The sequence below is a fragment of the Pan troglodytes genome, chromosome 18, assembly GCF_028858775.2.
Source record: "Pan troglodytes isolate AG18354 chromosome 18, NHGRI_mPanTro3-v2.0_pri, whole genome shotgun sequence".
Lineage (NCBI taxonomy): Eukaryota > Metazoa > Chordata > Mammalia > Primates > Hominidae > Pan > Pan troglodytes.
The window spans coordinates 45,870,759-45,894,398 of NC_072416.2; the positions used below are offsets into that span (position 1 = coordinate 45,870,759).

Sequence of the window (23,640 nt, forward strand, 5' to 3'; positions counted from 1 at the left end):
TCTTCCTTCTAAAATAAAATAAGAAAATGATCCATTTGTTGTTTGGGAAGAGAATTCTATTCATATATTTATTTGGGAGGAAAAAGAAGATGTTGGTGGTTTAAGACCAGAAGCCAAAAAGAAAAAAAAAGCCCGGTTTTATTCTTGAAAGATCTGATTACCAGCCTTTGCAATGTTTCAGGAAAATATTTCCGGACACACTGATAATTTGCATGAGTTTGAGAGGTGTTTTTGCAGCTTTTCCAAAACAGAAAAGAAATAAAAAGAGAGGATGGTTTGTTATTCCAAGAGGTAGAAATGCAAAAGGAGTCAGAATATCTTGAAAAAGAAGAAAATGTTTTGGCTTTCTGGCTTGTTGCTGTGTAATTATTTTACAATATTTCAAATGACTACTTTGCTAAATTTTCTTTTCCTATAGCAGCTTGAGATAAACATGTGAAAGTGATTGTTCTGACTCTTGTTCCCCAATTCATGTTTATTTATTTATTTTGCTAAATATAACTGTATTTAGAGAAAACCCAGGATTCTCTTTGAAGTTCCAGCCAGAACCTTAAAGCCTCTGAAAAGGCATCAAGGGAAAAACAAAAACAAAAACAAAAACAAAACTCAGCCTTGGTGATGGCCACACCCAAAATGATGCCTACCTTCTCTCTTCCCAGAAAAAAAAGTTTATTTGGATAAAGCTCTTAAGCTATTTCTTTCTTGTTCTAGTGAGAACCTGTAGCTAGTCCTCCTTAAACTCCCTTTCTCCTAAGCCAAATGGATAGACACCTGTAAAAAGTAGAGTCAAATAGCAACAACTCTGGAACTGAGACAGGAATCCTAGATCTGATTTGCTGTGTGATCTTGGATAAGATAGTTAACCTCTCTGTGCCATAATTTCCTCATCTACAAAATAAGGATTATAAATGTACATACTCCGTAGAGCTCACTGAGTGTTCACAAAAAACCCACCTACTTACAAAAAGTCACTTATTAGTTATGTACCTGGCATATAACTAATACTTGATAAATGCTAACAATTATTGGTTTCCTATATGCAGCCTCCTACCTCTAAATGCAATACCTCTTCTAGGATACAGATTTTGTAGTAAACTCTGTAAATTTCCTATTTCCAAAGTTGTTTATATTTTTAAATTATTCACATTAGGAATATTTTGTTTATTTTCACATCACAATTTTTTTTGCAGCCATTGCTTGAGAACCAATTTATTCTTGATCATCTTTTTTGATGTAATGCTTATCAGTAATCCCTGAAGAAATCTAATTTAAAAAAAAGCTTCAACATCTATAGCTGTCTATGTTGGATTTATTTGCATTAGCTATTTAGATGAGTCTCTCTAGCTTGGCATTTGTCACCTTTTGTTTAACTTTTTTCTTCCCAGGAGATCAACATCTTTGCATCCTTCTATCGGTACTTTGAATCTTGTATTTCACTTGAATGCCCAGCCCCGCGTCAGCGATGAGATATTGATTTCTTCTTGTTGTCATTTAACATTCTCATGGAGACCCTGGCAGACCAATTTACAAATGATTGCTAAAGTGCTTTGGCAAATCGTGGTGTTTTTGACAGAGAAAGAAAAATACAGACTATGAAAATTTTGTACCTTTCAATGGGGTTCACTTAATGCCATGCAGCCTTTCTCCTCATGAGCATTTTTGGTCACCACTAAAGATCCGGTTTGGCTTCTTTGATCCTGCGATGCACAGGGCTCCCTCCTCCAGGCAGGATGTCTCATCTCTGGACTTTGTGGACTGGGGTTGATTCTTTCACGCCCAGGGGGCCTCACCTCCGGGCCTGCACCTTTCTTAGAGGTTAGTCTTTGCCTGAGCAGGCACACTTGTTCTGAAACCACCACCATGGGGTTAATTTGCAGATCCTCAACCCACCGGGCAGACTCCACTTTCTGACCCCATCTGTCAGACGCTGAAATTCATGGTCCTTCCCAGGGCAGAAGCCACGAGCCACAGAGCAAAGCTGCCATCACTTTGTATATTTCAGGGTTATTTATTAGGCCTTGGCTTGGAAGTCTAGCCAGGAGGTTTTCACTCAGGGTCTGTTTGCCTTACGCAGTCTGTCTCTGAAGTGCAATTTGGAGATACAGAGACGTCAGGGTAATTTTCCATCCTCTGGTGACAGTGTTATTATCGAGAAGGAAGGATGAGGGCCGCTTGCTGTGCTAATGACTGCTTCTCATTTCATAGGCTCCAGGAGACCCAGGCTGTAAACGACTGCACATAGTCAGGTTCCCCCAGAGCCTCACATGGAGTTCCTCGCCCTGGGGAAGTGATGTTAATGGTTTTCTTTGCAAATCCCTCTCCCACCCACTTTCCTGACAGGATTATAGAATCCCTGTGTCTAGACACCCTGGGAGCTCTGAGGATTTCCTGAGCCTGTTTTCACTCACTCATTGTGATATCTCCTATGGAGGCTGAGTCAACACCCAGTATTGTGAGTTTTGGGGGCGTAAAGGAGATGTTAGGATCATAACCTAAAAGTCCCTGCCTCCCACCCGCAGCCCCCTCCCTGACCCTGTGACCCATCACGCTAGCCTTCTGCACCCTTTGATTCTGTGCTTTTCAGAGCCCCGAGAAAGCTCCGAGCCTAGAATGCTGCTCCTTTCCCCCCTTCATCTCCTCAATGTCCACCCATCCTCTGTCACCAGTCATCAGAGAAGCCTCTGTGCCTCCACCCCAGAAGAGGTCAGGCTGGAAAGCTCTTAGAACCTCTAGTTTGCTTCCTTCAGTGCCTTTCTTCTATTTCATATTTGCGTGAGAATGTGCCTGGCCTCTTCCACCCGAGGAACCTGAGAGGCTCCTGTGAGCCAGGGCAGGCTTGAGGCTCTGCTCACCAGCGCATTCAGCAGGGAGGAGAGGCTGGCACATGCAAGTTCCTTTCTTTAGTCATCTTTATTGTATGAATGGCTGCGAGGGAGTAGCCTTGGGGTATTCAGTGGGGAGCTGTGAGTCAGTAGAGGGGTATATAATAGGTACTCACCTGAAAATGGTCTTTTGTCTTTCAGTTTACCCCTGGGAAAGGGTGAAAAAAAGGAGCTGCTACATGGTTACTTGAGTGTAGGAAGGAGAACAGGCATAGGATCCATTCACGTTTACTCTTCTTGACGTGATATATGCATGTGAATAGCCTTTAGGAGCAAACTCAACACTCAGCTAAATTGTAGTGCATGTCATTTCCAACAGACCCTTGGACTATTAGAAAGGGCAAGATGATTGTCTGTTTCAGCATTGACATGTGTGTGCACACAGAACTCTTTATGTAGAAGAGATAATGTATCAAGTGGGGTAAAAATGGAATCACTGAAAAAAAATTATGTTTTTCCATGGAAGGGTAATTATTGCCCAAAATAGAGCACAGATCAAAACATCTTAATTCTTTGCCATTCTCTTTTGGATTGTAAAAATCCCTGTACTCTCCATATTTGCCATGTCAATGACCCAAACGCCCAGGCATTGCAGGAATGTGGCAGAGTTTGAGTTGAGTCTTACGTGTTCATTTAGAAAATACTTACCAGGCAGTGGCCACGTGCTGGGTACTCTGATCATGTTTCAGGGTCATGCAAGACACAGTTCCTGTCCTCAGATGGCATGGGGTGATGTGAAGAGCCTGGGGTTTGGAATCACACCACTTTAAATTGGAATTACAAATCTACCATTTACCAGCAGCATAAACTGGGACAAGATGTTTAATCTCCCTCATTCCCACTTCCTACATCTGTAAAGTGAGGTTAATGCTGCTTATCTCATAAGATAGTTTTGAAGACTAAATAAGACACAACCATGTATAAAGAAAGTCAGATCGCCGCATGCCCTCAGTCAAAACCCTTCAAAGGGTTGTTATGAAATTGGGAATAGAGTTTGAAATTCTTTGTGCTGCTACACGATCTGACCTTTGTCTGCCTCTCTGTCCATCTGTCTGGTTTTTGCTGCCTTGCTCTGTGTGCTCCCAGTGTGCTGGCCTCCTCCCTGCATCTCCAGCCTCCCAAGCATCTTCCTGCCTCAGGACCTTTGTGCTGGCTGCTTCCTCTGGCTGGAACAGTTTTGCTTCCAATAATCACAAGCCTTTTGCTCACATTAATCAAGTCTCTCCTCCAGAGGCATCTCCGCAAGAGTTCTTTCCTGCCCTCCAGCCTGAAATATCTCCCATCACTCCGAATTCTTTAACCTACTTTCTTTCTCTTCATAGCCATAATTCCTGTCTGACGTTACGTGATATGTCTATTTGCTTCCTGTCTGTCTGAAAACTCTGATGAAGGCTGGGCATGGTGGCTTGTACCTGTAATCCCAGCACTTTGAGAGGTCAAGGAGGGAGGATCATTTGAGGACAGGCGTTTTGAGACCAGTCTGGACACCATAAAGAAACCTCATCTCTATGAAAAAAAAAAAAAGGCGAGACATGCGATCGTGCCTGTAGTCCCAGCTACTCGGGAGGCTGAGATGGGAGGATCATTTGAGCCTAAGAGTTTGAGGCTGCAGTGATCCATGATTGCTCTACTGCACTCCAGTCTGGGTGACCCTGTCTTAAAAACAAACAAACAACAACAACAAAACTCCATGATAACAGGAGTTATTATTTTTCCATTGCTGTCTCCCCAGTTCCTGGAACAGTGCCTGGTACCCAAGTATTTCCTGAATGAATAAATGATGAAGATTTCCTTGCCGAGTGCTTGGAGTATAGTAGGAACTCAATTAATATCAGTTCTCTTGCTTCACATTTCTCAGCAAGGAGCTTAAACTTTAGAGCTGAAGATAAGACAGTGTGAGATGGATTTTTTTTTTGGATTTAGTTAAGCCACATGGATCTTTTTATATCCCAATAACGACACAGTGCAGAGCCTAAGAGAAAGTGAATTTTCACTTTATGTTTTAACCAATTTGTTCCACATAAAGTATGTCTGGGGTGATAAGAGCAAGAGTTAGAAAAAAAATAAAGCACTAGAACAATTCATGGAATTTGCTTATTAGTTCTTGTCCTCTCTAGCAGGGCTTGCCTTGAAAGAAGGAGCTGACTAGAGAGAAAGAGCTACATTGACTCTGCAGGAGTAAACGCCACAATTAAAAGTTTCCTTTAATGAGTCCTGTGTGAATCTCCCTATTGAAAGATGCATGAATGGAAGCTATTTCTGTCCCTTGCTTTATGAATGAATTGTATGGAGATGTTTCTTTGCTATAGTGAAAGGCATCCCACATAGAGCACATGCTTCGTGTCTGCACCTCGCTAATTGACTCATGAGTTTATGGAGTGCCGATTATGTGCCCGGGGTGGTGGGTGGAGAATGGGGAACTGGGGAAGAAACACCTTGGCAGCTGCTCTGAGAGTGCATTAGGGGAACCTGGATCAGATACGAAGGGGATAAGTTAGGGAAGACTTGTCAGAAAGTATGTTTGAGCTGAGATTTCAAAATTAATAGACATTAACTCGGCAGAGGGTGGTATTGGGACAGTGGTTCAGAATGAAAGGCATTCTAGGCAGAGGAAAATTTGAGAAAGTGGATCCTGGGTTCATAACCTGTCTCTTCCACTGTGGAGACCCATCTCTCTCTGTGCCTCAGTGTCTCCAAACGTAATAAGAAGGGTTGGATTAAATGGTTTTTGAAAAGTTTTATCCAGATGGGAATTCTGTTTGATCATACAGGGCACTATTTTCCTTTTCCTCTACCTTCCTGTGCCCTTCCTTTCCTACTATGTGCATTTTCCCTTTCCTTCCTTCTTTGACCCTTCTTTCCCCCCTCCCTTTTATTTTTAGTTATGTGGCCAATCACCAAGGGCAACAGGGAATATTATTTAATGTCTTTGAGAACACTTTGGGCAGAAGGAGTGGCAGATTGCTTCATTAACATTTATTCTCAAATTTGAATAGGGAGAATAAAAATTTTAGAGACAGAATAGTAAGTGGGCACACTAAATCTTAGGGTGGTAGAAAGGAAAATTGAGTTCCATAGTAACAACATTTGGGTAAAGAGGAGATTCTTTTATTGGGTGAATAATCACTCTGTAATTAATCACTCAGTATAATCATTAACACTGCAAAGGGGTTCAGAGTATGCAACCCCCAAATATGCCACTTGAGCATGAAGATTATTTTGAGCTGAAGGCAATTCAAAAACAGCAGATGCAAACAAAGCTCTCTATCCTCCTCCGTTCTGCCTACATGCAGGGCATAAATTTCCATTTGTGAAGGTGTCCCCCTCATTTCTCCCATACCGAAAATAGAAGACTCTTATCATGGGAGATGGCACTGACTTGAATCTGCACAAACAAACCTTACTGAAATAATCCTTTTCTTCCTTTAGTTTCCCTGTATAATGACCTTTCCATAATTTACCACCCCTAAAAACCCAAACTCTTTTCCTTTGTCCAGTCACTTCTCCACACATTTATCACTCTTTGTTAAAATGGTATGTAAGCTCTCAGGCCTAACTACATCTTTGGATTATCACTTCCTTTTCTATGAGAGGTACCTATAAACATAAAAATATTAATATCAATATAATCCACATACTTTTTCTCTTGCTAATCTGTCTTTTGTTAGTTTAATGTGCGTGGTCTCAGTTATTGAGCCTAACTATAACTAGTTGAACTATTCCTATATTACCCATAGAATTATCACAACAAGTATCAATTAATAACCCCAATTTGTAGGTGGGAAAACTGAGGCTCTAAGAGGATACTCAGCTAGCAAGTAGTAGAACCAGGCTGGGATTCCTGGTAGCCAGCCCTCAGAGTTCATGTATCTTCACCTCACATTGGCTGACCCTAGATCTGCTGCATGCTGACTATGTGACCTTGGCTTAGCTGCATTTTCTCTGGGCCTCGGTTTCCCCAACTGATCTCTGCATTGCTTTCATTAGTGCTTTCTGATTTGGTCACAAACCCCTGTTCTTTCCCTGCATCTGAAGTCACCATTAGACAAAGGAGGAGAAAACAGCAGGAGACTTGTGAGCTCTGTGGCAAATACTTTGAACTCATTCATTCAAGGACTGGAAATGTATTTAACCCAAGGGCAAAGTAAAGGACAGGATGAGTTTTGGTATACTAGAATAGATAGAGAAGAGAGTAAATTTGGAGTGCATGACAATTTCTTGAGTGGCAAAGAGAATAATAAAAATCAGATGTTGCAGTGGGGAAAAGAAACCTCCCATTCCATCTGGGCCGGATTTACACTTGGGGAGTAATTTTGGCAGGGGTAGAGCCTTGGTTTGTTAAATATTAAACAAAAAATATTAATAATCTGGCTCCTTCTTCATGTCTGTCTCTGATGGTACAACAACTCCTAATTCGCTTTACCTCTTCATTCTCTCTTAGTTAGGCTGATATTTCATTCTAGCAGAATTTATTTTGTAGCCAGTGGTAAGCCTCCAAAAGGTTTGCCAAAAGCTAGACTTGTAAGAACTCTTCCTCCTTTCCCTGAGAATTTCACGAGAGGGGGATGGGACAGAGAACAAGAGACTCTGAAATATTTCTTGGCCATAACAGCAGAAATACCACATAGCCCTTCTCTCCCCTTTGCCTTGGTCTTCCCCCATGAAAAAGAACATGCTATCAAAAAGAGAAGACAGGCAGGTGGACCAGATTCGAGGGTATAATTGTGCATATAAAATCCAAATATTCCAGGGCTGGCTTCTCAGAGGAAGGAGAAATACACTGCATTACCCTGAAGACCTACAAGATCAAAGTGAGGGAGTAAAGGAGGTAATGCGAAGTGTCTAAATTGCTTGAAGAAACAAAGGCATAAGAAAGATCACTAGGAGAACAGATATGAAAGATAATGAAGTTTAGCTTGAATTATGGTGTAAGAGTGTGGCTAAAAGTTTCTGAAAGCGTGAGATTAGGGCAGCATAAATAAGCTATAAAGACATTAGTGCCTGTCTTACTTATTTCTCGTCCATATTTAAAATACACCAACCTCCTCCATTGTTTCATCGAGCACCATTTATAAAATGGGGACAGCACACCCAGAGAGTTCACTGTCCCTCCGGATGTAATTTTACTGAATTCGCAGTCACATTTTGTTTTCCATTTCTTATAGAAATGCTTGAAAAAAATCCCTAAACAAAGAAATACTTAGCTGACATTTTAAAACACAAACTGTATGCCAAATAAAAGGGCAAGTTGTTAGAAGCTCTTTAGTAAATGATTACGCTTTAAAGGTCTAAATGTACACACTCATTTTCAAGTACATTTTATAAAATAATTTACTCCCAGTCTGTTCTGAATAGTCGTACAAAAATGGTTCATAAGCATAATAAATCTTTCACATACCATCTTTTTGCATGCTGTTCTTGAAAGTCTCAATTTGAAGATTATACTTAATGGAATTGTCTGTCGATTTCAATCATTATCATCTGGGGCAGATGGTTCTTTGATTGTGCATTTAATATGCAGGAAAATACTGTGCTGCTTCTGCTTTGGAGTTAGCCTTCCGACAATTCACATTGTGAAGGGTACCTTTTTGCTTAGAGAATTGTTTCTTTTAAACACCAGACTTTATGTATCATTACAAATAAATATATTCAGAGATGAATTTTCATCATTAATTTGTTCACCTCATGTATTCACATTTGAAATGGAGCTCATTTGGGATTTATTACATAAATGATGAATTTGAGAGGAATACATGCCAAGCTGCCATGGAAGCTGGAAGCACCAAGGCAGCTGATGGCTCATGAGGACAAGTTTGTCTAAAGCAGGGCCAAATGCACAGGGCCTGAGTTCAAGAAGCCATATCATTCCTCGGGCCTTGCTCTTGGAATAATGGATTTTCTCTGAGAAGGTAGTGTCCCCAATGGTTAACTTTTTGGCATAACCCCCCAGCTCTTGTGGAATGAGTTTTTCTCTCGAAATTCTGCCTATATCATTATTTCCATCTTAATCTACCATGTCTCCAGGATGAGTGGAAGAAAAGGAGCATAGAGAATATAGGTCATAAAGCTCACTTGTGATGGGCACTAGGTCAGATAGAAGGATTCAGTGAAGAAATTTTTCTAACATCTTAATATGCCCTGAGCATCAACTAACACAGCCACTACTGTACACATCAGTGCCCCCTTCTCCCTGGGGGATTCGTTCCAAGACCCTCAGTAGTGGATGCCTGAAACCACAGCTAGAACTACCAAGGTAGCTGATGAATAATTGCACAGGCCGGGCGTGGTGTCTGACGCCTGTAATCCCAGACCTCTGGGAGGCCAATGTGGGGTGGGTGGATCACCTGGGGTCAGGAGTTTGAGACCAGCCTGGCCAACATGATGAAACCCCGTCTCTACTAAAAAATACGAAAATTAGTGGGGCGTGGTGGCACTTGCCTGTAATCCTAGCTACTCGGGAGGCTGAGGCTGGAGAATAGCTTGAACCTTGGAGGTGGAGGTTGCAGTGAGCTGAGATTGCGCCACTGCATTCCAGCCTGGGTGACAGAGTGAGACTCTATCTCAAATAATAATAATAATAATTGTACAAAAATAGTTCATAAGCACAATAAATCTTTAACATACTGTCTTCTTGCATGCTATTCCTGAAAACCTCAATTTGAAGATTACACTTAATGGAATAATCTGTCAATTTCAATCATTATCATCTGGGGCACGGGATAGTACTGAACCCTACATATCTTATGTTTTTCCCATACAATCACATTGTATAAGGTGGGTAGCTTACATGGTGTGGATATGCTGGACAAAGGGATGGTACTTATCCCAGGTGGGGCTGAGTGGCATGGTGCTAGATTTTATCACGCTACCCAGAACACTGAGCAATTTGAAACTGATGAATTGTTTATATCTGAAATTTGCCATTTAATATTTTCAGACTGTGGCTGAGCATGGGTTACTGTGGAAAGCGAAATCACAGATAAAGGGGCACTACTGTCTATCCGTATAAGCAGATAAAAGTGTATAATATCATTTGTGAAGCTTGTGTAACTCTATGACATAGTAGCAAAAACATAGGTTTTGGAATCATAGGACTCAGGTTTGGATTTTAATTCCTCCTCCTGGAAAGGAGTGTCGAGTTAAGGCAAAGTGGGTGGCTGTGGTAGCTGTGTGACCCCAGGCAATTCACTTAGCCTCTCAGCCTTAGGTTTCCCAGTTATGAAAATGAAAATAATAGTATGCCTACCTCATAGGACAGTTGTGATGACATACTACCAGCAGAGCAGGTAGCCTATTTGTGATTATTAATACATTTAGCAATTATTTACACACTGCTAAAAACTTGTGCTTGCCCAGAGCTTGTGCTGCATAGCTCCAGCACAAGGAGCCCTCCCTTGTCCACCTATTTACCTATGGGCCATCGGCCACCTGGCAGTGGGGAGGGGAGTATGGGGGAACCGTCTGCCGAGGCCCTGACCAACAGAAACTGTGATTCTCTAACTATCGTGTGAGTCCAGAAGAAAGCAGCATTTGATTCACAAAAATTAAATTTGCATGCGATGTTTTCCTATTGCATGAAACCACCTGCACAGTGTTCATCTGAGTAGCAACGCCCTGTGTGTGAACCACACATTATGTCGCAGATGCATCTTCATTAGCGACCAGAGTGGTATTCAAAATGGGTAAATTAGATCATTTAATATCGCTGCTCTTACCACCGGAAAAAATGAAATTGAGGTATTTTTTCCCCATTAGAGTTAATAAGACTTCAAAGGCTAGATTTTCATTAGGAAGGCAAAAGCATTCTTATAAATCCTGTCTCTCTGAAGAAGAGCTGAAGATGAAGAAGCCAGAAACCTGGGGCCACTGTCACTATCTTCCCACAGTGAGACTGTGACACTGTGGACTCAGCTTTTTTGCTCTTTAGGAATCACAGCCCAGAAGGACTTTTCTCATACCTCTCCTCTGAAATGCAATTGAGAGCTCACTTCCTCCAGGAAGCCTCTTGGTTTATCCACCCGGGTCACAGCTCTGTGACCCTACTTCCTCAGGCCACTTTGGAACTCAGCATCCAGTTTTTCCCCATAAGCAGAGCCTAAGGCAAGACTTGGTGGAGGAAGGGCTTTATCTGGGAATTGATCCCAGGGAGCAGATGTGAGAGGCTGGGGAGAGGGAGACAGGGATGAGAAGAAACCTCTGTAAGGATGCAACACTGAGGCTACTGCTGTGGGCCCTAGGGCCTGGATCCCACTGCTCTGGGGAAGCCTGCAGAAGGCCTCGAAGGGCAGTCTGCCTGAAGCACGGAGGGAAGAAGCAATGGCTTTCGCAACACCTCCATTGGTTGTAGGTTTCCTGTGGGAACATTAACCTCACATTCAAGGGTGACACATAGGTTCAGAGGTAGTGGAATCCTAGGACATTAGAGAAGACCCTGGGGCAGAAAGAAAAGTCTATGAGTGCTTGAGGTGAGATCCAGCCAGCAAGAGGCAAATAACTGGGGCTGGGCAATAGGAAGAGGGGCACCTGAGCCACCTGCCACATAGTAATTGTCAACTCAAAAGAGGTAAAAGACCAGACTGCAATCCAATATAAGAAGGTGTTTATTGGAGTCTTAAGAACTGCAATTTGGAAGACACAGATATGGCTAGAAGCCAACTTGTGTTCTGAAGAGAGGGAAGGGAGTATGGTTTTTTGTTTTGTTTTGTTTTTTGACAAAGTCTCACTGTGTTGCCCAGTTAGCACTTCTGCCTAACTGTATGTTTGTAACCATTGGCCAGTCTCTCTTCATATCCTCTGCCCCCGACATTTTTCCCAGCCTCTGGTATCTATTATTCTACTTTTCACCTCCACGATATCAACATTTTTAGCTCCCACATGTGAGTTAGAACATGAAAATTTGTCGGGAGGTCAGGAGAGATGGCTACGTGGAGGTGTGAATAATCTGGGCTTTCCCGGTGGGGATTGGTAGGTGCAGAGGCTGGGAAATAGGGTGAGCAACCATCCTGGTTTCCTGGGACTGAGGGGCTGCCCAGGACACAGGACTTTCCATGTGAAAACCAGGGAAGTCCTAAGCAAACTGAGATGAGTTGGTCACTGTACTGGGAAAGCTAAACTGGATTCGGAGAAAAACAGGCTCTGCATATAGTGGTAAAAGGTTTGGTGCCGATTCAGAGAAGGACTGTGTGGTAGATAGAGCTCCCTCTCCCCTCTCCCCTCTCCCCTCTCCCCTCCCCCCTCTCCCCTCTCCCCTCTTTCCACGGTCTCCCTCTGATGCCGAGCCGAAGCTGGACGGTACTGCTGCCATCTCAGCTCACTGCAACCTCCCTGCCCGATTCTCCTGCCTCAGCCTGCCGAGTGCCTGCGATTGCAGGCGTGCGCCGCCACGCCTGACTGGTTTTCGTATTTTTTTGGTGGAGACGGGGTTTCGATGTGTCGGCTGGGCTGGTCTCCAGCTCCTAACCGCGAGTGATCCGCCAGCCTCGGCCTCCCGAGGTGCCGGGATTGCAGACGGAGTCTCGTTAACTCAGTGCTCAATGGCACCCAGGCTGGAGTGCAGTGGCGTGATCTCGGCTCGCTACAACCACCTCCCAGCCGCCTGCCTTGGCCTCCCTAAGTGCCGAGATTGCAGCCTCTGCCTGGCAGCCACCCCGTCTGGGAAGTGAGGAGCGTCTCCGCCTGACTGCCCATCGTCTGGGATGTGAGGAGCCCCTCTGCCTGGCTGCCCAGTCTGGAAAGTGAGGAGCGTCTCTGCCCGGCCGCCATCCCATCTAGGAAGTGAGGAGCGCCTCTTCCCGGCCGCCATCACATCTGGGAAGTGAGGAGCGTCTCTGCCCGGCCGCCCATCGTCTGAGATGTGGGGAGCACCTCTGCCCTGCCACCCCGTCCGGGATGTGAGGAGTGTCTCTGCCCGGCCGCCCTGTCTGAGAAGTAAGGAGACCCTCTGCCTGGCAACCGCCCCGTCTGAGAAGTGAGGAGCCCCTCCGCCCGGCAGCCACCCCGTCTGAGAAGTGAGGAGCGTCCTCCCTCCTCGTCTGGGAGGGAGGTGGGGGGGTCAGCCCCCCGCCCGGCCAGCCGCCCCGTCCGGGAGGTGAGGGGCACCTCTGCCCGGCTGCCCCTACCGGGAAGTGAGGAGCCCCTCTGCCCGGCCAGCCGCCTCGTCCGGGAGGGAGGTGGGGGGGTCAGCCCCCCGCCTGGCCAGCCGCCCCGTCCGGGAGGCGAGGGGTGCCTCTGCCCGGCCGCCCCTACTGGGAAGTGAGGAGCCCCTCTGCCCGGCCAGCCGCCCCGTCCAGGAGGGAGGTGGGGGGGTCAGCCCCCCTCCCGGCCAGCCGCCCCATCCGGGAGGGAGGTGGGGGGGTCAGCCCCCCGCCCGGCCAGCCGCCCCGTCCGGGAGGGAGGTGGGGGGATCAGCCCCCTGCCCGGCCAGCCGCCCTGTCCAGGAGGTGGGGGGGGGGGCGCCTCTGCCCGGCCGCCCCTACTGGGAAGTGAGGAGCCCCTCTGCCCGGCCAGCCGCTCTGTCTGGGAGGGAGGTGGGGGGGTCAGCCCCCGGCCTGGCCAGCCGCCCCGTCCGGGAGGGAGGTGGGGGGGTTAGCCCCCCGCCTGGCCAGCCGCCCCATCCGGGAGGTGAGGGGCGCCTCTGCCCGGCCGCCCCTTCTGGGAAGTGAGGAGCCCCTCTGCCCGGCCAGCCGCCCCATCCGGGAGGGAGGTGGGGGGGTCAGCCCCCCGCCCGGCCAGCCGCCCCGTCCGGGAGGGAGGTGGGGGGTCAGCCCCCCGCCCGGCCAGCCGCCCCGTCCGGGAGGGAGGTGGGGGGGTCAGCCCCCCGCCCGGCCAGCCGCCCCGTCCGGGAGGGAGGTGGGGGGGTCAGCCCCCCGCCCGGCCAGCCGCCCCATCCGGGAGGGAGGTGGGGGGGTCAGCCCCCCGCCCGGCCAGCCGCCCTGTCCAGGAGGTGAGGGGCGCCTCTGCCCGGCCGCCCCTACCGGGAAGTGAGGAGCCCCTCTGCCCGGCCAGCCGCCCCCTCCGGGAGGGAGGTGGGGGGGTCAGCCCCCCGCCGGGCCAGCCGCCCCGTCGGGGAAGTGAGGGGCGCCTCTGCCCGGCTGCCCCTACTGGGAAGTGAGGAGCCCCTCTGCCCGGCCAGCCGCCCCGTCCGGGAGGGAGGTGGGGGGATCAGCCCCCTGCCCGGCCAGCCGCCCTGTCCAGGAGGTGGGGGGGGGGCGCCTCTGCCCGGCCGCCCCTACTGGGAAGTGAGGAGCCCCTCTGCCCGGCCAGCCGCTCTGTCTGGGAGGGAGGTGGGGGGGGTCAGCCCCCCGCCGGGCCAGCCACCCCGTCCAGGAGGTGAGGGGCGCTTCTGCCCGGCCGCCCCTACTGGGAAGTGAGGAGCTCCTCTGCCCAGCCACCCCCCCATCTGGGAGGTGTACTCAACAGCTCATTGAGAACGGGCCATGAAGACAATGGCGGTTTTGTGGAATAGAAAGGGGGGAAAGGTGGGGAAAAGATTGAGAAATCGGATGGTTGCTGTGTCTGTGTAGAAAGAGGTAGACATGGGAGACTTTTCATTTTGTTCTGTACTAAGAAAAATTCTTCTGCCTTGGGATCCTGTTGATCTGTGACCTTACCCCCAACCCTGTGCTCTCTGAAACATGTGCTGTATCCACTCAGGGTTGAATGGATTAAGGGCGGTGCAAGATGTGCTTTGTTAAACAGATGCTTGAAGGCAGCATGTTCGTTAAGAGTCATCACCACTCCTTAATCTCAAGTACCCAGGGACACAAACACTGCGGAAGGCCGCAGGGTCCTCTGCCTAGGAAAACCAGAGAACTTTGTTCACTTGTTTATCTGCTGACCTTCCCTCCACTATTGTCCTGTGACCCTGCCAAATCCCCCTCTGCGAGAAACACCCAAGAATGATCAATAAAAAAGAAAAAAAAAAAAAAAAGAACATGAAAATTTGTCATTCTGTGTCTGGCTTATGTTACTTAATATAATGACCCCCAGTTCTATTCATGTTGCTGCAAATGACATGATTTTCTTCTATTTTATGGATGAATTGTATTTAATTGTGTAGGTATACCAGGTTTTCTTTATTCATTTCTCTGCTGATGGATATTTAAATTGATTCCACAGCTTTACTATTGTGAGTAGTGCTGTAATAAATACTTGAGTGCAGACACTAAAATGGAAGATGGCTGAATAAGAACAGCTCCAGTCTGCAGCTCCCAGCATGATCAATGCAGAAGACGGGTGATTTCTGCATTTCCAACTGAGGTACCTGGTTCATCTCACTGGGACTGGTTGGACAGTGGGTGCAGCCCATGGAGGGCTAGCGGAAGCAGGGTGGGGCGTCGCCTCACTGGGGAAGCACAACAGGTCAGGGAATTCCCTTTCCTAGCCAAGGGAAGCCATGACAGACTGCCTGGAAAAATGGGGCACTCCTGCCCAAATACTGCACTTTTCCCAAGGTCTTAGCAACCAGCAGACAAGATGATTCTCTCCTGTGCCTGACTCTGCTGGTCCCAAGCCCATGGAGTCCTGCTCACTGCTAGTGCAGCAGTCTGAGATTGATCTGTGAGGCAGCAGCCTGGCTGGGGGAGGGGCGTCTGCCATTGCTGAGGCTTGAGTAGGTAAATAAAGTGTCTGGGAAGCTCGAACTGGGTGCAGCCCACTGCAGCTCCACAAGGCCTACTGCCTCTAGACTCCACCTCTGTGGGCGGGGCATAGCTGAACAAAAGGCAGCAGACAACTTCTGCAGACTTAAACGTCTCTGTCTGACAGCTCTGAAGAGAGCAGTGGTTCTCCCAGCACAGTGTTTGCACACTGAGAACAGACAGACTGCCTCCTCAAGTGGGTCCCTGACTCCTGTGTAGCCTAACTGGGAGACACCTCCCAGTAGGGGCCAACAGACACCTCATATAGGTGGCCACCCCACTGGGACGAAGCTTCCAGAGGAAGGATCAGGCAGCAATATTTGCTGTTCTGGGATATTTGCTGTTCTGCAGCCTCTGCTGGTGATACCCAGGCAAACAGGGCCTGGAGTGGAACTCCAGCAAACTCCAACAGACCTGCAGCTGACGGACCTGACTGTTAGAAGGAAAACTAACAAAGAGAAAGGAATAGCATCAACATCAACAAAAAGGTCATCTACACCAAAACACCATTGGTAGGTCACCAACATCAAAGACCAAAGGTAGATAAAAACACAAACATGAGGAGAAACCAGAGCAGAAAAGCTGAAAATTCTAAAAATAAGAACGCCTCTTATCCTCCAAAGGAATGCAGCTCCTTACCAGCAACGGAACAAAGCTGGAAAGAGAATGACTTTGACAAGTTGACAGAAGTAGGCTTCAGAAGGTTGGTAATAACAAAATTCCCCAAGCTAAAGGAGCATGTTCAAACCCACTGCAAGGAAGCTAAAAACCTTGAAAAAAGGTCAGACAAATGGCTAACTAGAATAAACAGTGTAGAGAAGACCTTAAATGATCTGATGCAGCTGAAAACCGTGGCATGAGAACTACGTGATGCATGCACAAGTTTCAATAGCCGATTCAATCAAGTGGAACAAAGGGTATCAGCGATTGAAGATCAAATTAATAAAATAAAGTGAGAAGACAAGGTTGGAGAAAAAAGAGTAAAAAGAAAAGAACAAAGCCTCCAAGAAATATGGGACTATGTGAAAAGACCAAATCTACATTTGATTGGTGTACCTGAAAGTGATGGGGAGAATGGAACCAAGTTGGAAAACCCTCTGCAGGATATTATCCAAGAGAGCTTCCCCAACCTAGCAAGGCAAGTCAACATTCAAATTCAGGAAATACAGAGAACACTACAAAGATACTCCTCGAGAAGAGCAACCCCAAGACATCTAATTGTCTGATTCACTAAGGTTGAAATGAAGGAAAAATTGTTAAGGGCAGCCAGAGAGAAAGGTTGGGTTACCCACAAAGGAAAGCCCATCTGACTAACAGCGGATCTGTCAGCAGAAATCCTACAAGCCAGAAGAGAGTGGGGGCCAATATTCAACATTCTTAAAGGAAAGAATTTTCAACCCAGAATTTCATATCCAGCCAAACTAAGCTTCATAAGTGAAGGAGAAATAAAATCCTTTACAGACAAGTAAATGCTGAGAGATTTTGTCACCACCAGGCCTGCCCTAAAAGAGCTCCTGAAGGAAGCACTAAACATGGAAAGAAACAACTGGTACCAGCCACTGCAAAAACATGCCAAATTGTAAAGACCATCAATGCTAGGAAGAAACTGCATCAATTAACAGGCAAAATAACCAGCAAACATCATAATGACAGAATCAAATTCACACAAAACAGTATTAACCTTAAGTGTAAATGGGCTAAATGCTCCAATTAAAAGACACACTGGCAAACAGGATAAAGAGTCAAGACCCATCAGTGTGCTGTATTCAAGAGACCCATCTCACATGCAGAGACACACATAGGCTCAAAATAAAGGGATGGAGGAAGATCTACCAAGGAAATGGAAAGCAGAGAAAAGCAGGGGTTGCAATCCTAGTCTCTGAAAAAATAGACTTTAAACCAACAAAGATCAAAAGAGACAAAGAAGGCCATTACATAATGGTAAAGGGATCAATTCTACAAGAAGAGGTAACTATCCTAAATATATATGCACCCAATACAGGAGCACCCAGATTCATAAAGCAAGTCCTTAGAGACCTACAAAGAGACTTAGACACCCACACAATAATAATGGGAGACTTTAACACCCCACATCAGTATTAGACAGATCAATGAGACAGAAGGTTAGCAAGGATATCCAGGACCTGAACTCACCTCTGCAACAAGCAGACCTAATAGACATCTACAGAACTATACACCCCGGATCAACAGAATATACACGTTTCTCAGCACCACATCGCACTTATTCTAAAATTGACCACATAATTGGAAGTAAAACACTCCTCAGCAAATGTAAAAGAACAGAAATCACAACAAACTCTCAGTCCACAGTGCAATCAAATTAGAACTCTGTATTAAGAAACTCACTCAAAACCACACAACTACATGGAAACTGAACAACCTGCTTCTGAATAACTACTGGGTACATAACGAAATGAAGGCAGAAATAAAGATGTTCTTTGAAACCAATGAGAACAAAGACACAATATACCAGAATCTCTGGGACACATTTAAAGCAGTGTGTAGAGAGAAATTTGTAGCACTAAATGTCCACAAGAGAAAGCAGGAAAGATCTAAAATCAACACCTTAACATCACAATTAAAAGAACTAGAGAAGCAAGAGCAAACACATTCAAAAGCTAGCAGAAGGCAAAAAATAACTAAGATCAGAGCAGAACAGAAAGAGACAGAGACATAAAAAACCCATCAAAAAAATCCATGAATCCAGGAGCTGGTTTTTTGAAAAGATCAACAAAACTGATAGACCACTAACAATACTAATAAAGGAAAAAGAGAAAAGAATCAAATAGATGCAATAAAAAATGGTAGGGCCAGGCACGGTGGCTCACATCTGTAATCCCAGCACTTTGGGAGGCTGAAGTGGGCGGATCATGAGGTCAGGAGATCGAGACCATCCTGGCTAACATGGTGAAACCCCGTCTCTACTAAAAATACAAAATATTAGCTGTAGTCCCACCTACTCGGGAGGCTGAGGCAGGAGAATGGTGTGAACCCAGGAGGCGCAGCTTGCAGTGAGCCGAGATCATGCCACTGCACTCCAGCCTGGGCAACAGAGTGAGACTCCATCTCAAAAAAAAAAAATGATAAAGGGGATATAATCACCAATCCCACAGAAATACAAACTACCATCAGAGAATACTATAAACACCTCTACGCAAATAAACTAGAAAATCTAGAAGAAATGGATAAATTTGTGGATATATACACCCTCCCAAGACTAAACCAGGAAGAAGTTGAATCTCTGAATAGACCAATAACAGGCTCTGAAATTGAGGCAATAATTAATAGCCTACCAACCAAAAAAAGTCCAGGACCAGATGGATTCACAGCTGAATTCTACCAGGGGTACAAAGAGGAGCTGGTACCATTCCTTCTGAAACTATTTCAATCAATAGAAAAAGAGAAATCCTCCCTAACTCATTTTATGAGGCCAGCATCATCCTGATACCAAAGCCTGGCAGAGACACAACAAAAGGACAATTTTAGACCAATATCCCTGATGAATATCTATGCAAAAATCCTCAATAAAATACTGGCAAACTGAATCCTGCAGCATATCAAAAAGCTTGTCCACCACGATCAAGTTGGCTTCATCCCTGGGATGGAAGGCTGGTTCAACATACGCAAATCAATAAACGGAATCCATCACATAAACAGAACCAAAGACAAAAACCACATGATTATCTCAACAGATGCAGTAAAGGCCTTTGACAAAATTCAACAGCCCTTCATGGTAAAAACTGTCAATAAAATAGGTATTGATGGAACATATCTCAAAATAATAAGAGCTATTTATGACAAACCCACAGCCAACATAATACTGAGTGGGCAAAAACTGAAAGCATTCCCTTTGAAAACCAGCACAAGACAAGGATGCTCTCTGTCACCACTCCTTTTCAACATAGTGTTGGAAGTTCTGGCCAGGGCAATCAGGTAAGAGAAAGAAATAAAGGGTATTCAGTTAGGAAAAGAGGAAGTCAAATTGTCACTGTTTGCAGATAACATGATTGTATATTTAGAAAACCCTATTGTCTCAGCCCAATATCTCCCTAAGCTGATAAGCAACTTCAGCAAAGTCTCAGGATACAAAATCAATGTGCAAAAATCACAAGCATTCCTATACACCATTAACAGACAAACACAGAGCCAAATCATGAGTGAACTTCCATTCACAATTGCTACAAAGAGAATAAAGTACCTAGGAATCCAACTTACAAGGGATGTGAAGGACCTCTTCAAGGAGAACTACAAACCACTGCTCAATGAAATAAAAGAGGACACAAACAAATGGAAGAACATTCCATGTTCATGGATAGGTAAGAATCAATATCATGAAAATGGCCATACTGCCCAAAGTAATTTAGAGTTTCAATGCCATCCTATTCAAGCTACTAGCGACTTTTTTCAAAGAATTGGAAAAAGCTACTTTAAAGTTCATATGGAACCAAAAAAGAGCCTGCATAGCCAAGACAATCCTAAGCAAAAAGAACAAACCATCGCATTACCTGACTTCAAACTATACTAAAAGGCTACAGTAACCAAAACAGCATGGTACTGGTACCAAAACAGATATAAAGTCCAATAGAACAGAACAGAGGCCTCAGAAATAACACCATACATCTAAAACAATCTGATCTTTGACAAACCTGACAAAAAAAAAGAAATGGGGTTAGGATTTCCTATTTAATAAATGGTGCTGGGAAAACTGGCTCGCCATGGGAAGAAAGCTGAAACTGGATCCCTTCCTTACACCTTATACAAAAATTAATTCAAGATGGATTAAAGACTTACATGTTAGACCTAAAACCATAAAAACCCAGAAGAAAACCTAGGCAATACCATTCAGGACATAGGCATGGGCAAGGACTTCATGACTAAAACACCAAGAGCAATGGCAACAAAAGCCAAAATAGATAAATGGAATCTAATCAAACTAAAGAGCTTCTGCACAGCAAAAGAAACTACTGTCAGCATGAACAGGCAACCTACAGAATGGGAGAAAATTTTTGCAATCTACCCATCTGACAAAGGGCTAATATCCAGAATCTACAAAGAACTCAGACAAATTTACAAGAAAAAAAACAAACAACCCCATCAAAAAGTGGACAAAGGATATGAACAGACACTTCTCAAAAGAAGACATCTATGCAGCCAACATACACATGAAAAAATGCTCATCATCACTGGTCATCAGAGAAATGCAAATCAAAACCACAATGAGATGCCATCTCATTGTGGCAGTTAGAATGGCAATCATTAAAAAGTCAGGAAACAACAGATGCTGGAGAGGATGTGGAGAAATAGGAACACTTTTACACTGTTGGTGGGACTGTAAACTAGTTCAACCATTGTGGAAGTTGGTGTGGCGATTCCTCAGGGATCTAGAACTAGAAATACCATTTGACCCAGCCATCCCATTACTGGGTATATACCCAAAGAATTACAAATCATGTTACTATAAAGACACACACATATGTATGTTTATTGCGGCACTATTCACAATAGCAAAGACTTGGAAACAACCCAAATGTCCAATAATGATAGACTGGATTAAGAAAATGTGGCACATATACACCATGGAATACTATGCAGCCATAAAAACAGATGAGTTCATGTTCTTTGTAGGGACATGGATGAAGCTGGAAACCATCATTCTGAGCAAACTATTGCAAGGGCAGAAAACCGAACACTGCATGTTCTTACTCATAGGTGGGAACTGAACAATGAGATCACTTAGACACAGGACGGGGAACATCACACACTGGTGCCTGCTGGGGGGTGGGTGTTGGGGGAGGGATGGCATTAGAAGAAATACCTAATGTAAATTATGAGTTGATGGGTGCAGCAAACCAACATGGCCCATGTATACCTATGTATCAAACCTGCACGTTGTGCACATGTACCCTAGAACTTAAAGTATAATTAAATCAATAAAAAGTAAAAAGTAAATAAATGAGTGCAGGTATCCCTTTAATATGCTGAATTCTTTTTCCTTTGGATAGATACACAGTGGTAGGACTGTAGGATTGTATGGTAGTTCTGTTTTTAGCTTTTTTTTTTTTTTAGAAATCTCCACACTGTTTCCTGTAGTGGCTATATTGATTTACATTCCCACCAACAGTGGACAAGGGTTTCCCTTTCTCCACGTCCAAACCAGCAAGCAAGGTACATTCTTATTCTAGAAAAAGTGGTCACGGAAAAGACGGCATTGAATAGAGTTAGGGAATAAGCCGAGAGAAGAGCGGTAGTGGTGAGGGGCTTGGGGAGGCGATGAGAGCACTCAGGATGGAGATGCAGACAGAGTGGTGGTGCTGCCGTGGGAGGAAGGCCTGTGTGTTTGAGCAGAAGAAGTCCAGCGTGACTGAGGCTGAGTGAGCAAGGGTGAGAGTTGGGGAACCAAGACCACAGAGGTGGCAGGGGGAGGTTGTGCAGTCCTATGAAGGGAGGTTGGGTCTTCTTCCTTCTGGGAGTGAAAGCTGTTGGCAGGCAGTAATGTGAGATGGTTGAGTTTTTCAATAAGAGTTTTAAAAATCAAGACTGTACTGAATACTTTTCATATTCAGAATTTTCCTTATAACTACCCTATGAGGTTTTAGGGACAGGGAAGGAATGCAGTTTCTCTAAGCTCATACAATTATGCAGACAGGATTTGAACTCAGGGACTCTGGCTCCAGAGCCCTAGATTTTATGTTATTTGCCTTTAGTGCCCTAAAGTTGTTTCTCTAGGACTATACCCTGGATCCCTCCAAGACAGCACAGTCTTCCATGTCAGAGGTATTCTTTTACTGTCTTTCTACCTCCCAAAGCAACCAGCGATGCTCACATTTGCTGTTACCTAAGTGATGCGGCTGGCCTGGGTGGGTGCACAGCCTAGGGACAGAGAGGCATAGGTGCTGGTGGAACACTGCGGTGACATTTTGTCCTGCCTTAATCACTGCACTGGGGGCAGACTTTTCTGAAGGGGCATGCCTTTCTGCTTCAGTGTGTCCAGATCATGCCTGCTTAGTGGGGAGGGCAGTCTGCCTGGAAGATTCTGAGGCCCCAGAGCACATCCATGTAATGGCTGAGTGAGAGACATAGGCAGAAGGAGGAAGTAGGAGGGACTGACGTTTTCCAGTTTTTCTATCTATAAAAGTAAATTCAAACGGCTCCCACAATTTGATTTAAGCCAATATTCTGACCTATTTGTGCCCTCTTTCATCCTGTGTCTGAAAAGGAAAGTGTTAAGTATTTTTCTGCATTTGCAAAAAATTTCTTTGACCAGCAAGGACATTGGGTCAGCTTACCCTTTAAAGGTGGCAACTCCAATTTAGAAGATTTAAGTTTGGGAAAATGTGCGCTTACTAAGAGCCCAGGAGCAGAGTCATAAAGAACTCGCCCATCCGTTCTGCAAGCAGTAGTTTATGTGGGTTCATTCCAGAACCTTTCAAAGGCTGTGAAAAAGGCAGGAGTGACTCTGCCATTCACTGAGAGTGCAGGATCAGCCTCAGGGGCTGACCTGAGCAGCTTGCTCCACCCCTGCTTTGAGGAAGGACAGCACCTGGTCAGAGAGGTGTCTTGCTCAAGGTACAAAACAGGTAACAGGTAAAGCGCTCCAGAAAAGCTCGTTAATCAGGGCTTCAGTGTCCGAGTTGCCATAGCTTGGTGATTTCAGAGGTCAGCCATGGGGAGGGCCACAGTCAATTAGAGTGAAAGGCCAGAGGCCAGGTCAGCTTCCCTGTGATCTGGGTCCTAGCATTGTGGAGGGCAGTGGATGGATTTTACTTGCTGATTTTCGAAACACCAATAGCAGACTTCCTTGACCCATGCTTAACACCAGTCTCACCTGGCGTTATTAGCAATGCAATGCCACAGGAAAGAAATTCTAACTGAAAACATGAATAACCTCCAGGAGGGTTGAAATAAGGTAGTCGAGAGTAACTTCCTTTGTGATTTGTTTGGTGTCCAGGAGAAGAATCATGATAATACTCAAATTTACCTGAAAACCTCCATCAGCATGACGGTTCCTCAGCTGAGTGGACTATGGAACTGACCCGAGAGACATTTCGATCTCCTTAATATCTGGTGTAAGCTACTGTGGCTTGAGTTGTATGTGGCTT

The 23,640-nt window shown here is 45.3% G+C and overlaps 2 long non-coding RNA genes across 2 annotated transcripts in view; one reads left to right on the top strand and one right to left on the bottom strand.

Annotated features, from left to right (window-relative positions):
- Window positions 1-2,297, bottom strand: part of LOC104002594 (uncharacterized) — a 36,861-nt gene extending 34,564 nt beyond the window's left edge. The window contains exon 1 of the long non-coding RNA XR_674957.4: window positions 1,608-2,297. This is a non-coding gene — a long non-coding RNA (uncharacterized LOC104002594). The remainder of the gene's footprint in view (window positions 1-1,607) is intronic.
- The window catches only part of LOC745693 (uncharacterized), a 51,941-nt gene that overhangs the window by 25,303 nt on the left and 2,998 nt on the right, over window positions 1-23,640 (top strand). The gene's annotated exons all lie outside the window — the stretch shown is intronic.